This window comes from Vombatus ursinus, unplaced genomic scaffold, assembly GCF_900497805.2.
Source record: "Vombatus ursinus unplaced genomic scaffold, bare-nosed wombat genome assembly UNPS02014811.1, whole genome shotgun sequence".
NCBI lineage: Eukaryota > Metazoa > Chordata > Mammalia > Diprotodontia > Vombatidae > Vombatus > Vombatus ursinus.
Genome location: NW_020954589.1, coordinates 20376615 through 20389110, shown reverse-complemented (window position 1 = coordinate 20389110; position 12496 = coordinate 20376615). Strand labels below are relative to the sequence as shown.

The following is a 12496-nucleotide window of genomic DNA, read 5'->3' as shown; positions in this document are numbered from 1 at the left end:
TTAAGAGAATTCTTTATTCTCTATGATGATCTGAAGAGTGGAGAGGTGTTCCCCAGCCGCTTTCCTACCTTCTCTTCTAGGAGGGAAACCAGTTTATACTTTGAGCAAAGATAAGTCACTTGGTTTTGACAGAAATATGAAATTTGCATACTTTATTCAGGTCACTGCAAATTCTAGCTGCCCTCCAAAGGTGCTAAGATCTAGATCCTTGGTTCCTTATCACTCATGATAGCCACACCTATATTGTACTTACCTTACCAACTCCCTTCTCTTTCTCCTTTTCCTTCTCCTTCAGCTCTGCCTTTTTCCACTTCTTCTGGTCCTTCTGCTTGAGTTTTTCTCTTAGAATTCGTTTTCTCTGAAAAATGAAAGCAGTTGGACTAGACAACCATTTTGCTCTTTTCCAGCTGTCAATCTAGGATCCTGTAACATGCGATCCTTCAGTGCTAGATCCTACTCTTTCAGCTTTGAGGAGGAGTACACCCCTTTTTTCAATTTTTCCTCAAGCCCTCTCATAGTTTCCTCACTAAATTCAATCTCTGGGCTCTCTTTGCAATTCCCAAACTCTCCAAACTTCCTTCACAGTTCCCTTTTCTTCAGCTCAAGCCATTTTCCCACTCCTTCTCCAGCTCAACCTTTCCCTCATCTAAGAGGGAAGCAGACTATTTGCTTAGTTTCCACATCTGTAAAATGAGGGGATTTGATCATTTAGAACTCTTAAGACCACCCAGCTTGAAGTCTTGGGATCCTAAGCTGTGTGACCTTGGCAAAGTCATAATTATTCTCAACGCCTCAGGGTTTTCATTTGCGAATCACTTTTGCAAATCACTTTAAATGTAAGTCATATGTAGTATGTAGATGAAAATATTTACCCTACCAAACGAGCTGTGATGACCAAATAATATAACTGGTTTGTAATCAGCAAGTGTTAAATGCATATAAAATATTATTTTCATCATTTTCTATATATGATGCATTCAACTATGCTCTTCTTAGACACAAAAGAAAGATAAAACATGTTGAATCAAATACTATACTTTATTTTAAGGGGAGTAGAGATAGGAGGAGAAGAAGGCAAAGAGGACTGTTTTTTCTCTCTCCATCTTGGGAACCTGGGACCTAGACATTCAACAGGAGGGTTGTGAACTCTTTGAGGCTTGGTTTTAGCGATGGTGAAATGAAAGGGTTGAGGCCAAACAGGCAGTGAGACTAGTTGTCTTATAGGTGGAGGGTTGCCCAGAGTTCGAGATCTCCTCCCAGAAGAAGGAGCTTGGGATCCAGTGTGGGGTGTTGTGTGAAAACTGGATCGAGTTGCAGGCCTACTTGGTGGTTGGGTCAGGGCTGATGCTGGCTCCTCCCTAGGTGTTGATGGAGGGAGTTTTGAGGTGGTGGCTCCAGAAGTGCCTGAAGGGTGGTGGGAGTGTGGCATAGACTTTGATTTCAGGGCACATCCATAAAAACAGGGAGCAAAGACAGATGGTAGAAAAGAGCCAACATCCTGTGATTTCCCACTTGGATCCAGTCCTGGTGGGTTATCTAAGGGGATGCCCAGCTCTGTGAGCTCTTGCTGCAAGTCTTCAAGTATCCATCTCCTCCTATGAAATATGAAATGGGATTGCAGGGAGGAAGAAAGGTGAGATTTGCATTGAGACAAAAGGAGAGAAGTAAGAAGACTGGATAATGATAAGGACTGGATTGGTGATTTTATTAGCACAGTTATCCCTTCCCCATTGTGACTCTCCCCATTGCAGTTTGGACCCATGCCATTGTTTTGACATATCACAAGTCAGAATAAGAAATTAAATAAACGCGGAAGCCATAGATAACACATGAAGGCCAGCAGATGACAAAGAAAAAGTTTAGAAACTCAGAAATGCATAAATATATGTATGGTATTGTATAATATCAACCCCAATTTTACAATAAGGTACTGTAAACATCCCATAAAGAAAAAGAAAAAAATCAGACTTCTTCTCTGGTATGAAGGGAGGGCCAAAATATTTTACACAGGTTTTCCATATCTTAGGGGTGAGGAAATTCTCTCTACCAGTAGAAGCAGACAGAAGGAATGAGAGTGAGCTGGAGAACCGGCTGTCCATATGTACCTTGAGCTGTCCATACATACCTTGAGCTCTTCCGGGCTATTGGGACATCTTCCTCCAGCAGGAGCCCATAGTCAAGAGGAAGTTGTTGCCTACCATGGTCCCCACTCATTTTCTCTTAAGAGAGAGATTGAGCTGGGAGAGGAGTGCTAATGGTTAGAAGATTGGAAGTGGAGAGTAGGGCTAAAATGGAGGGGTTCCTGACCTACTCTTCTTCATCTCCCATCTCTGGGCTTTGCACAGGCTTCTCCACAGACTCTCTTCCTTCAAAATTCATCCCAAGTACAACCGTTCACATTAGGGATTCTTAAGCTTTTCTGTGTCTTGACCCCCTTTGGCAGGCTAGTGAGGTTCTTGTTATATCCATCTCATGGTTTTAAATGCATAAAATAAAATACATAGGATTATAAAGGAATAACATTGAAATAAAGATGTAATTTTTTTCATCCAAGTTTATGGACCCCCTGACATCTGGGGGGTGGAGGTATTGTTCATAGACCTTAGATTAAGAATTCAGTTTTACATGAAGTCTTTCTGGATCCTCCCACAACTGCTAGTGCCCTCCCTCTATAATTACCTTGTTTTATAAAACTTGTATTTATTTATTTTTTATATTTATTCTGCACATGCTATGTATGCTTATATATGTTCTTGTTAGAAAGTAAGCTCCATCAGACTAGGGATTGTTCCATCATTTGCCTTTTTATCCCTAGTGCCTAGCACATAATAGGTGTTTAATAAATGCTTATTTTGATTGATTGATTGATTTTGAACCCTGGGAAGAAGGAAAGGAGGACTCTTGATTGGTCCAAAACTCTCCATCTTTCTGGCACCTTCCCCTTTCCCTTGAGCCCACCATTCACCCCCACTGCTTCTTGACCAGTTCTCTGTATTCTCCTATTCTGTGGGACTAATCTATTCACCAGATGTATTAACTTTGTTCTTTTCTGGCTTGGTGTTCCTATTCATGCTGTCTTGAAAGCCTTTCTTCTCTCTCTCTCTTTGTGAGAAGTTTCAAAGGCCTAGATCATCCTAGCCCCATGAAACCTTCCTGGATACCCCCAGCCAGAAAGGTTCTTCCCACCCCCCTAAATTCAGATGGTATTTGTGTGTTTCTTCCTTAGATGTCATATTTATGGTTTGCAAAATGATTGCCTCACAACAGCCCTATGAGGTAGGCAGTGCAATGATTGTTATCTCTGCAGAGCAGACAAGGAGGATCACTGAGGCTGAGAGAGGTGAAGTGGCTTACTCAAAGTCACACAGTAAGTCCTGGGGGCTCTTAACTACATATCCAACCACATCCAACCCAACCCAACAAATAAACATTTGTTAGGTGCAAAACTACACATGCCCACTTTGTGCAAATTTCTGTGCTTGGTGCTGGGGATACAAAGACAAAATGAAAACCAGTCCTTGTCACTGCTAGGCATATGTACCCCTAAAGAAGTCACAGACTAAAGGGTCTCAGATATACCAAAATATTCATAGCTGCACTTTTTGTTGGAGCAAAACACTGGAAACAAAACAGATGTCCATCAAATGGATAAACAAATTGTGGTACATGAATATAATAGAATGCCATAAGATGTGTTGTGATATAAGAAAAGATGAACATGATGGGGGCATCTAGGTAGTACAGTGGATAGAGCACCAGCTCTAGAGTCAAGAGGACCAGAGTTCAAATCCAGCCTCAAACACTTAGTAGCTGTGTGACCCTGGTCATTTAACCCCCATTGCCTCTTGAGAGAGAGAGAGAGAGATGAACATGATGAATACAAAGAAGCATGGGAAAATTTATGAACTGATACAGAGTAAAGTAAGTAGAACCAGGAAAACAATATATAATTACAATCTGAATGAGGTGTTCTTTTTTTTTTCTTTCTTTCTTTTTTTTTTTTTGGCTAGGCAATGGGGTTAAGTGACTTGCTCAGGGTCACAGCTAGTAAGTGTCAAGTGTCTGAGACCGCATTAGAACTCAGGTCCTCCTGGCTCCAGGGCCAGTGCTCTATTCACTGCACCACCTAGCTGCCCCCTGAATGAGGTATTCTCAACTTGTCATCTGTGAACTTGTTTATAAAAATATTTTAATAACTTGGTTTCCATATAATTGTTTTCCTTTGTGATCCTATATATTTTATGCATTTAAAAACAATATTCTGTCAAGGGGTTCTTAGGTTTCACAAGACTACCAAAGTATATGACACAAAAAATGTTAAGAACCCAAGGTGTAAATGGAGACCACAGCAACAACAAAGAAAATGAACCCTGTGTAATTAAAGTGACTAAGCTTGGCTCTGGAGAAGAGTTGAGAAAATTCACCTTCTACCACATCACATCTATCATATTGGCCAAGATGACAAAACAAGAAAATGATAAATGTTGGAGAAGATGTGGGAAAATTGGAACACTAATGCATTGTTGGTGGAGTTGTGAAATGATCCAACCATTCTGGAGAGCAATTTTGGAACTATGCCCAAAAGGCTATAAAAATGTGCATAACCTTTGACCCAGCAATAGCACTTCTAAGGCTATATCCCAAAGAGATCATACAAATGGGAAAAGGACCCACATGCACAAAAATATTTATAGCAGCTCTTTTTGTGGTGGCAAAGAATTGGAAATTGAGAGGATGCTCATCAATTGGGGAATGGCTAAACAAGTTGTGGTATATGAATATGATGGAATACTATTGTGCTATAAGAAATGATGAACAGGCTGATTTCAGAAAAATCTGGAAAGACTTGTATGGTCTGATGCTGAGTGAAGTGAGCAGAACCAAGAGAACGTTGTATACAATAACAGCCACGTTGTGCGATGACTAATATTGATAAACTTAACCCTTCTCAGCAATTCAAGGATCTAAGACATCTCCAAAGGCCTCGTGATGGAAAATGCTATCCACATCCCAAGAAAGAACTATGGAGTTTGAATGCAGATCAAAGCATAGTATTTGCTATTTATTTTCTTCTGTTGAGTTTTGTTTCCTCTTTCTGGTGGTTCTTCCTATTGGTTCTAATTCTTACTTACAACATCACTAATGTGAAAATATGTTTAATAGGAATGTATATGTATAGCATATATCAGCTTGTGCACCATTCTGGGGGAGGGTGGTGGGGAGGAAGGGGGAGAAAAATTTTAAACTCAAAAGCTTATGGAAGTGATGGTTGATAAATGAAAATAAATTAAGAAAAAAAAGAAAAAAAAAGAAAATTCACCTCCCTTCCTTCTTTGCAGAAGTAGAGGATTATGGGTATGGAACATTGCAGATACAGTCAGACTTGGTTGACATAGACACACATAGACATACATGTATAAATACAAAAATACATACACATGCATATATAGAAAGAAGTGTATCTATATACTCTCCTCTTTAAATATATGTATGTATGTATGTATGTATGTATATGTGTATGTATGTATGTATGTATGTATGTATGTATGTATGTATGTATGTATACAGGCAGCTAGGTGGCACAGTGGATAGAGTGCTGGACCTGAAGTCAGGAAGACTCATCTTCCTGAGTTGAAATCTCAGGATTTCAGATACTTACTAGCTGTGTGACCTTGGGCAAGTCACTTAATCCTGTTTGGCTCAGTTTCCTCATCTGTAAAATGGGCTGGAGAAGGAAATGGCAAACCACTCCAGTATCTTTGTCAAGAAAACCTCAAGGGGCAGCTAGGTGGTGTAATGGATAGAGCACTGGCTCTGGAGTCAGGAGGACCTGAGTTCAAATCCAGCCTCAGACACATAACACTCACTAGCTGTGTGATTCTGGGCAAGTCACTTACCTCAATTGCCCCTGCAAAAAAAAAAAAAGAAAGAAAGAAAGAAAACCTCAAGTGAAGTCACAAAGAATTGGACATGACTGAAATGACTGAACAACAAGAAAAAATGTGTATGTGTATATCTATATACCTATCTTTATATTTCTATCTATCTATGTAGAAATGAAGGTGATGTAAAAACAAAAGATATCAATAAAAAAATTGTCCTTACCTTCAAAGGAGTCCATAGAAAGGTGGATCTGACATGAATACATAAATATATACATGACAGTCTGAGGAAGAGGAAGATTGCTAACAACCAGAGAATCAGAAAAGGCTTCTGGAGGGATGAAACACTGGAGTTATCTTTTCAAATAGATTAAAAACTCCCTGAGAGCAGCAGAGACCTTGTCTTAAATGTCCTCAAAATATTCTACAAAGTTTAGACCTCATTACTGAGCCCACAGCAGGTTCTCAGTAAACATTAGCTGGCTGAATAAATGAACAAATGAACGCATGAAGGAATGAATGAATGAATGAATGAATGAGGACTGAGCCAGCCCAACCCTACACATCTTTGGGGGTGGGATGGGATGGAAGTGACTAAAAAGAGAAAGAAGCAAGAGGAATGCAAAGAGAGGAAGGGGGGCAGGTATGGTGGAAAAAGCAATGCCTTTGGAGTCAGAGGAGCCAGGTTCAAACTTTTTCTTGGCTTCTTACTTACATGCATGATCTTGAGAAAGTCACCTAATGTCTCTGAGCTCCAGTTTCCTTATTTGTAGGATGAGAGGCAGCTGGACAAGATATACTCCAAGGTTTTTTGCAATTAAAAATCTATGTGAGAGAGAGAGAGGAGAGAGAACACATATTGGGGTGTCATGAAAAAGAACTACCCTTATCTCACAAAACTCCCTTAATATTCATTAAAATGAATAGAAATAAGGTTCTGTTTTATTACTCATTGGGATAGACTGTCATGTCTAGAATTTAAAGCTAGAAGGAACTTTAGAGACCATCTGGCTCAATCTCATCTTTTTGACAGATGGGACAAGAATCAGAAAAGGGAAGAATCTTGCCCAGGGTCACATAGGTAGTAAACAGTGAAGCTGACATTCAAACTCTAAAATCATTTCTCTTTTCATTATCTCAGGTTATCTCATCACTTGCAAGTACCAAGATGCATTCTCAAACCAATTATAAACATTGAATGTAAGCTCTCTGAGATGAGGGGCTATTTTCCCCCTTTGTCTATCTAGCACTTCCCCTCTAGGTAGCAGATATTTAATAAATGCTCATTAAATAGAACTTTGCTAGACTATGGATGTCTCTAATGCCACTGCATTTGTGTAGATCATAAAGAATACATAGGATCATAGATTTGGAGTTGGAGGTAAACTAGTTCAATTTTCTTGTTTTATAGATAAAGAAGCAGAGGCCCAGAGATAGGTAAAATAACTTCCATTATTCCACACTTGTCGTTGACTGCATTGGTATTTGTTAGAAGTAAGCTACCTCTAAAACGAACTCATGAAATCCAGGAGTGGGGCTGACAGCCTTGAAGACCCTATTACTGTCTGTTTCACTGAAATTTGTGCATGTTCGCTCGCCCGTATGTGAAGCAGGGAGGGGGTGGGGGGAGGAATTCTCCTGTGCGCATCATTTGTCTTGATGGTTTTTTACTTTCTGTAATTGTCAGATTTTGAGAATGTAGGAAGAGAGCAGCCATGACTTCCTCTGAATTCTTTGTCCCATAGCATGATGGGGACTTACTTTACCTACTCTGGAGAGCTCATCATCACCTCTTGCCTTCATGGGGATACTCTGAGCTCCTCCCAGCACCTGTTTCTAATGATAATGGTATAGTGGAAAAAGCACTGGGTTTGGGAGCCAGAAGACCTGATTCCAAATCCAGTTTTTCTACTCACTAGCTGTGTGATCTTGGGCAAGTCTCAAAAACATTTCTGGTCCTTAGATTTGTTTTTGTTTTGTTTTTAAATTGCAAAATGAGGGGGTTGGAATTAGATGTTCCCTAAGGTTTGTTCCCAAAAGATAATCTACAACCTAAAATGTCTCATTCAACTCTGGAAATTACCATAGGCCAGCATGTTAGATTTAATATATGCTTTTAAAAAGTTCCAAATTGCACATAACAAAAGCTCACAGCTTCACATGCAATCCTATTTCGTGATCTTCTTTGTATATGTAAATAAATGTTCATGTTTGTTAGTATTCATGTTCATAATAAAAAGGGAAATTGAAAAGAGAAAAAGAAAATACCATAAGCTCTAATATAGTTTGGATTGGGTTTTGAAAATAAGGCTCATGGATTCAAGGAGAGGAGGGGGAAAAGATCTCAGGTAGGAAGAAGCTTCCATAATGTGACATACTATTTCACATAGAATTCAGCTGAAGTAGAAGCATTTTTTATTCAGTTACATGATCTTTCTAAGATCATACAGCTTAGTCACTAGTGGAGCTAGGACCTGAACCTAGGTCTTCTGGCTCCTGGTGCCCTTTCCATCATACCACACTGGGGTCAGGTGAATAATAAAATGGTGGATGGACAGCAAGTGTGCTTGGCTAGGGTACAGGAGTCTGTTGGAAAATATACATAAAAGAGGGTATAGTGAGGCACACTACAGGGTGAGATCAGGAGAAATGGGCCTGGGACACCTCTGATTCAAAGACACTGGATCCCATCCCCAACTAATCCATCAACAGACATTTATTAAGTGTCTACTGTGTGCTAGGCATTGGAATCCTCAAGGAGCTTACAGAGCCAGAACAGACCTTAGAAGCCTTTTAATCCAGCCTTCTCACTTTACATATGAGGAAACTGAGACAGACAGAGGTTAGGTGATGTGCATAGGATGATACAGCTATCAGGTATCTGAGACAAGATTTGAACTCTGATCTTCCTGACTTCAGATCCAGAATGCTATCCACCGAGCCACATGCAGGGGGAGGGGAGGAAAAGTCAGAAAATAAAGGAAGAAAAAGGTTACCATTCAAAATGATTAGGAGGATAGTGATGCCTTCAGCAGATTTAGGAAAGTTAGCAAAAAGGGGGGTGGGTTTGTAGGAGAATGATAATTTTTCTTTTGGCTTTATTGAGTTAGAGATGCCTACAAGACATCTTGTTGGAAGTGTCCCATAGGTGATTGTGTATAAGGGAAGGAACTTAGAGATAGGGTGAGATGAGTGTGCACTGATGTGTGTGTGTGTGTGTTGTATGTGTGTGTATGTCATGTGCACAGAGATAACTGAACACAGGAGGTGCTGATGAATATCATTTTAAGTATGTAAAGAGAGAAGACAGCCCAGATCAGAGCCCTGAGGTATATAGGAATCCCGGGGCAGGACATGGATGATGACAGGGCAAAGAAGATTGAGAAGGATTAACTGAAAGGTAGGAAGAGAACCAAAGAGCATCATTAGGAAAAACCAGAAAGGATACAAGGTATCATCCAGGAGGGGAGGATTTTCAATAGTGTCAAATATTTCAGAGAAGTCAAAAAGGATGAGGATAGAGATAAGGCCATTGGATTTGTTGATTAAAAGATCATGGATAACCCTAGAGAGAGCAATTTCAGTTGAGTGATGAGACGGGATGCAAGATTGCAAAGCGTTGAGAAGACAGTAAAAGAGAAAGTGGAGGTGATAAGTGTAGACAGCTTTTTTCTAGGTGTAACTGTGAAAGGGATGAGAGATATAGGACGAAAGTATGAGGGTATGAAAACATCAAATGAAGAGGTTTTTTTTTAAAGAATGAGAGAGGTGACTTGGGCCTGTTTGTAGGCAATAAAGAGCAGTAGATATAGAGGGAATGAAGGTTAAAGAGAAGGGATGGTTAACGAAGGAAGGCAATCTGCTGGGGAGAGGGGAAGCGATGGGATCAAGGGTATAATTAGAGGGAATGACCTTGAGAAGAGTTACCAAGACTGGAGTAATGCAAAAAATGAAAGATGATGACTACAAGGGATTTTGAGATAAAGAGAAGGGAGAAAGTAAGAGATTTGGTTCTCTGGTGATAGTTAAGGGGAGGGGGTGTAATAGGAGGTTTGAGGAGAGGAGAAAATCTGGAACATCCTCTGAATCTGATAGAACACAGAACAATACAAGGATTGCCTTATGGCAGTGATCAGTTGAGATTAGAGAACACAGTCAAAACTTTTTGGAGGCATTGAAGCCTCTACCTCATCTTTTATTTCTTTTCCTCAGCACTGAGAAGGAAAAAGGACTGGGAGCTAACCAGAGAGCCTACTCCAAAGTGTAGTCCAAGACTCCCCAAACCACATGGGCAGTCAAGGTCATGCTAGCCATTCTCTTGCCTCAGATATATACTCTCTACATTTCCCTCAGCTTAGACATGCAGCCTGAGGGAGTTTGTCAGTGGAGAAGTAGGAGGGGTTCTCTCCTATCTCTAAAAATTCCTTATTCTGCCCCCTAACAATTTTTTAAGAATCACAGGATAGTTGTTAGACCATTGGGAGCCTGGACTTGGGTCAGGATTTCTTTTTTTTTTTTTTTTTTTTTTTTTGCTTTTTGATGAGGCACTCTGGATTAAATGACTTGCCCAGGGTCACACAGCTGGTAAGTGTCATGTGTCTGAGGCGGCATTGGAACTCAGGTCCTCCTGACTCCAAGGCTGGAGCTCTATCTACTGCGCCACCCAGCTGTCCCTGGGTCAGGCTTTTTGCTTTACTAGTTGTAAGCAAGTGCGGAAGTCAATTTGCTTCTCGTGGCCTCAGTTTTCTCCCCTGTAAATGTAGACAATAATAGTACCTACTTCACAGGGTTGTTGAATAAGATGTGAAGCAATTCACAAGCTTTATTATTAATTTCAAAGTAAGCTGTTATCAAAACGAGGGGAGTGGACTACATCTCCAATATCCCTTCCAGCTGAAAAATTCTATGAATCCTGCCACAAGCATTTCCTGTAAACTCACCTTTCAGAAGTGTCTGGGTCTCTCTAGCCTGGGTTTCCCGCTGTTGATTTGAGACAACTGAGGAGGGCAGAGAATTAACTTCTCCCTTTTACTCAAGATTTCCCTGATCCTCCAGATTGTCTGACATGTAGGCCTACCCTCTGGGCCTCTGAAGTCTATTAGGAATGGACTATAATAAGGGGTGGAGGTAAGGATGAAGGAACAAACTTCTTAGGCATTCCAGTGCCCAGGCTTAGTACTTGTGATGCCCCAGTTCAATGAACTGAGTCCTCTGCCTTTTCCATCACAAGCCCTACTGGAAATAGTTTGCCAAAATGAGCTCAGCATCTCCCCATTACTTCTGCTGCGGGAAGTCAACTCAGCTAGAAGAAAAGCAATAGATGAATAGGGACGGCGTGTGGGTGTGGGTCCAGCTAGGATACACCTATAGGTTCATGCTAGAAACGAACTTGAAAGGCATTTAGTCCTAAGACTGGAATCGTTGTGTAATCCTTGAGTAATACGCCAATAATTGCTACCTGAGTGAGCCTGGACAAATCATTTGGCCTCTCGAGCTCAGTTTTCCTTGTTGGTAAAATGGGTGTGGGTGTTTTGCACTACATTCCTCACAAGGCTATCGTGAGAATAGCGCTTTGTAAGTTTTAAAGCGCTACAGAAAAAGGGAACTATTATCTGAGTAATTCGAGCACTGGTTATATAGGTAATTGCAGCCCAGCAGACCGGTCTCCTTGTCTTACTGCCACTGCTAACACGCTATTTTCCCCTCCCCTTCGCTCCTAGCTCTTGGCCCCCTCCCGGGGACGCTTAACCCTGTTTACAGGAATGGGAATTTGCATGATGAAAATAACCCGGGCTCGGGCCGCTATTTTACTGCCTTTGGCACAGGGCTCGGAAAAAGCGGCTGCATAGTCAATTACTGGAATTTTTAAACACAAATAATATTTTATGGGATCAGCGGGCTGGCGCAGCTCCTCCGCCCACGAACAAGCCTCATTGTGCTTGCAGGCCCCGACGGCCGCCAGAGCTGGGCCCGGCCTGGGCAGGTGCAGCGGCGGGGCCTTAGCAAGGCGCTGGGCTCCACTCATTCTTCACCCCCACCCCTGCCTAAGGGAGGGGCGAGGGTTCCGTGGAAAAGCCAGGAGGTCCAGTAACAGCTTAAGGCTGTCGAGCGGACCTAAGATGGGTCAAGTCTCCGGCCAAGAACAGCGTCTTGAAACCAAGACTGTGCATCTTTCCGCCCCCAGCCCCCAACCAACCCCCATCCCTTGGGCTCACCTGCAGTAACTGGGCCCCAGCTCAGCCTGGAAGCTGTTAGCTGGTAGAGAGGGAACGCCCAGTCCGGCCTCTCCCTGACTCCCTCCCCACCGCTCCCCCCTTCTTCCCCGCCCAGCCCTGGCGGGCTCCCCACCTCTCTGGCACTGGGGCCAGCCGCGCCGCGCCGCCTCCGGAAGGCCGGCTTCCCGGAACGGCCCGAGGGCGTCGGGGAATCCGCGCTGGGGCGCAAAGCCCAGGACTCTACCCTTCCCTCCCCCCTCTTCCCCCTCTTCCCCGTGCCTTAGGGGACAGTAGCGCTATGCTGTCCCCCTCCCCCGGAGATTGCTTTAGAGGTGAAAGGGAGGCCAAATTAGCAGAGTTAAACTGGAGAGAGATTCCTACAGGGAACCCAAAGCGCCC

At 42.2% G+C, this 12496-nt stretch overlaps 1 long non-coding RNA gene across 2 annotated transcripts; it reads right to left on the bottom strand.

Annotated features, from left to right (window-relative positions):
* Positions 1-259: 259 nt before the first annotated feature.
* LOC114053636 lies at positions 260-12148 on the bottom strand. Of its 2 annotated transcripts, XR_003570390.1 has the most exons (4): positions 12098-12148; positions 6598-6707; positions 2126-2237; positions 1054-1595 (listed from the first exon to the last, which is right to left on the bottom strand). It is a non-coding gene; the product is annotated as an uncharacterized LOC114053636 (long non-coding RNA). The 2 variants fall into 2 exon arrangements; XR_003570389.1 differs by lacking the exons at positions 1054-1595; positions 2126-2237 and adding an exon at positions 260-358.
* Positions 12149-12496: the final 348 nt, after the last annotated feature.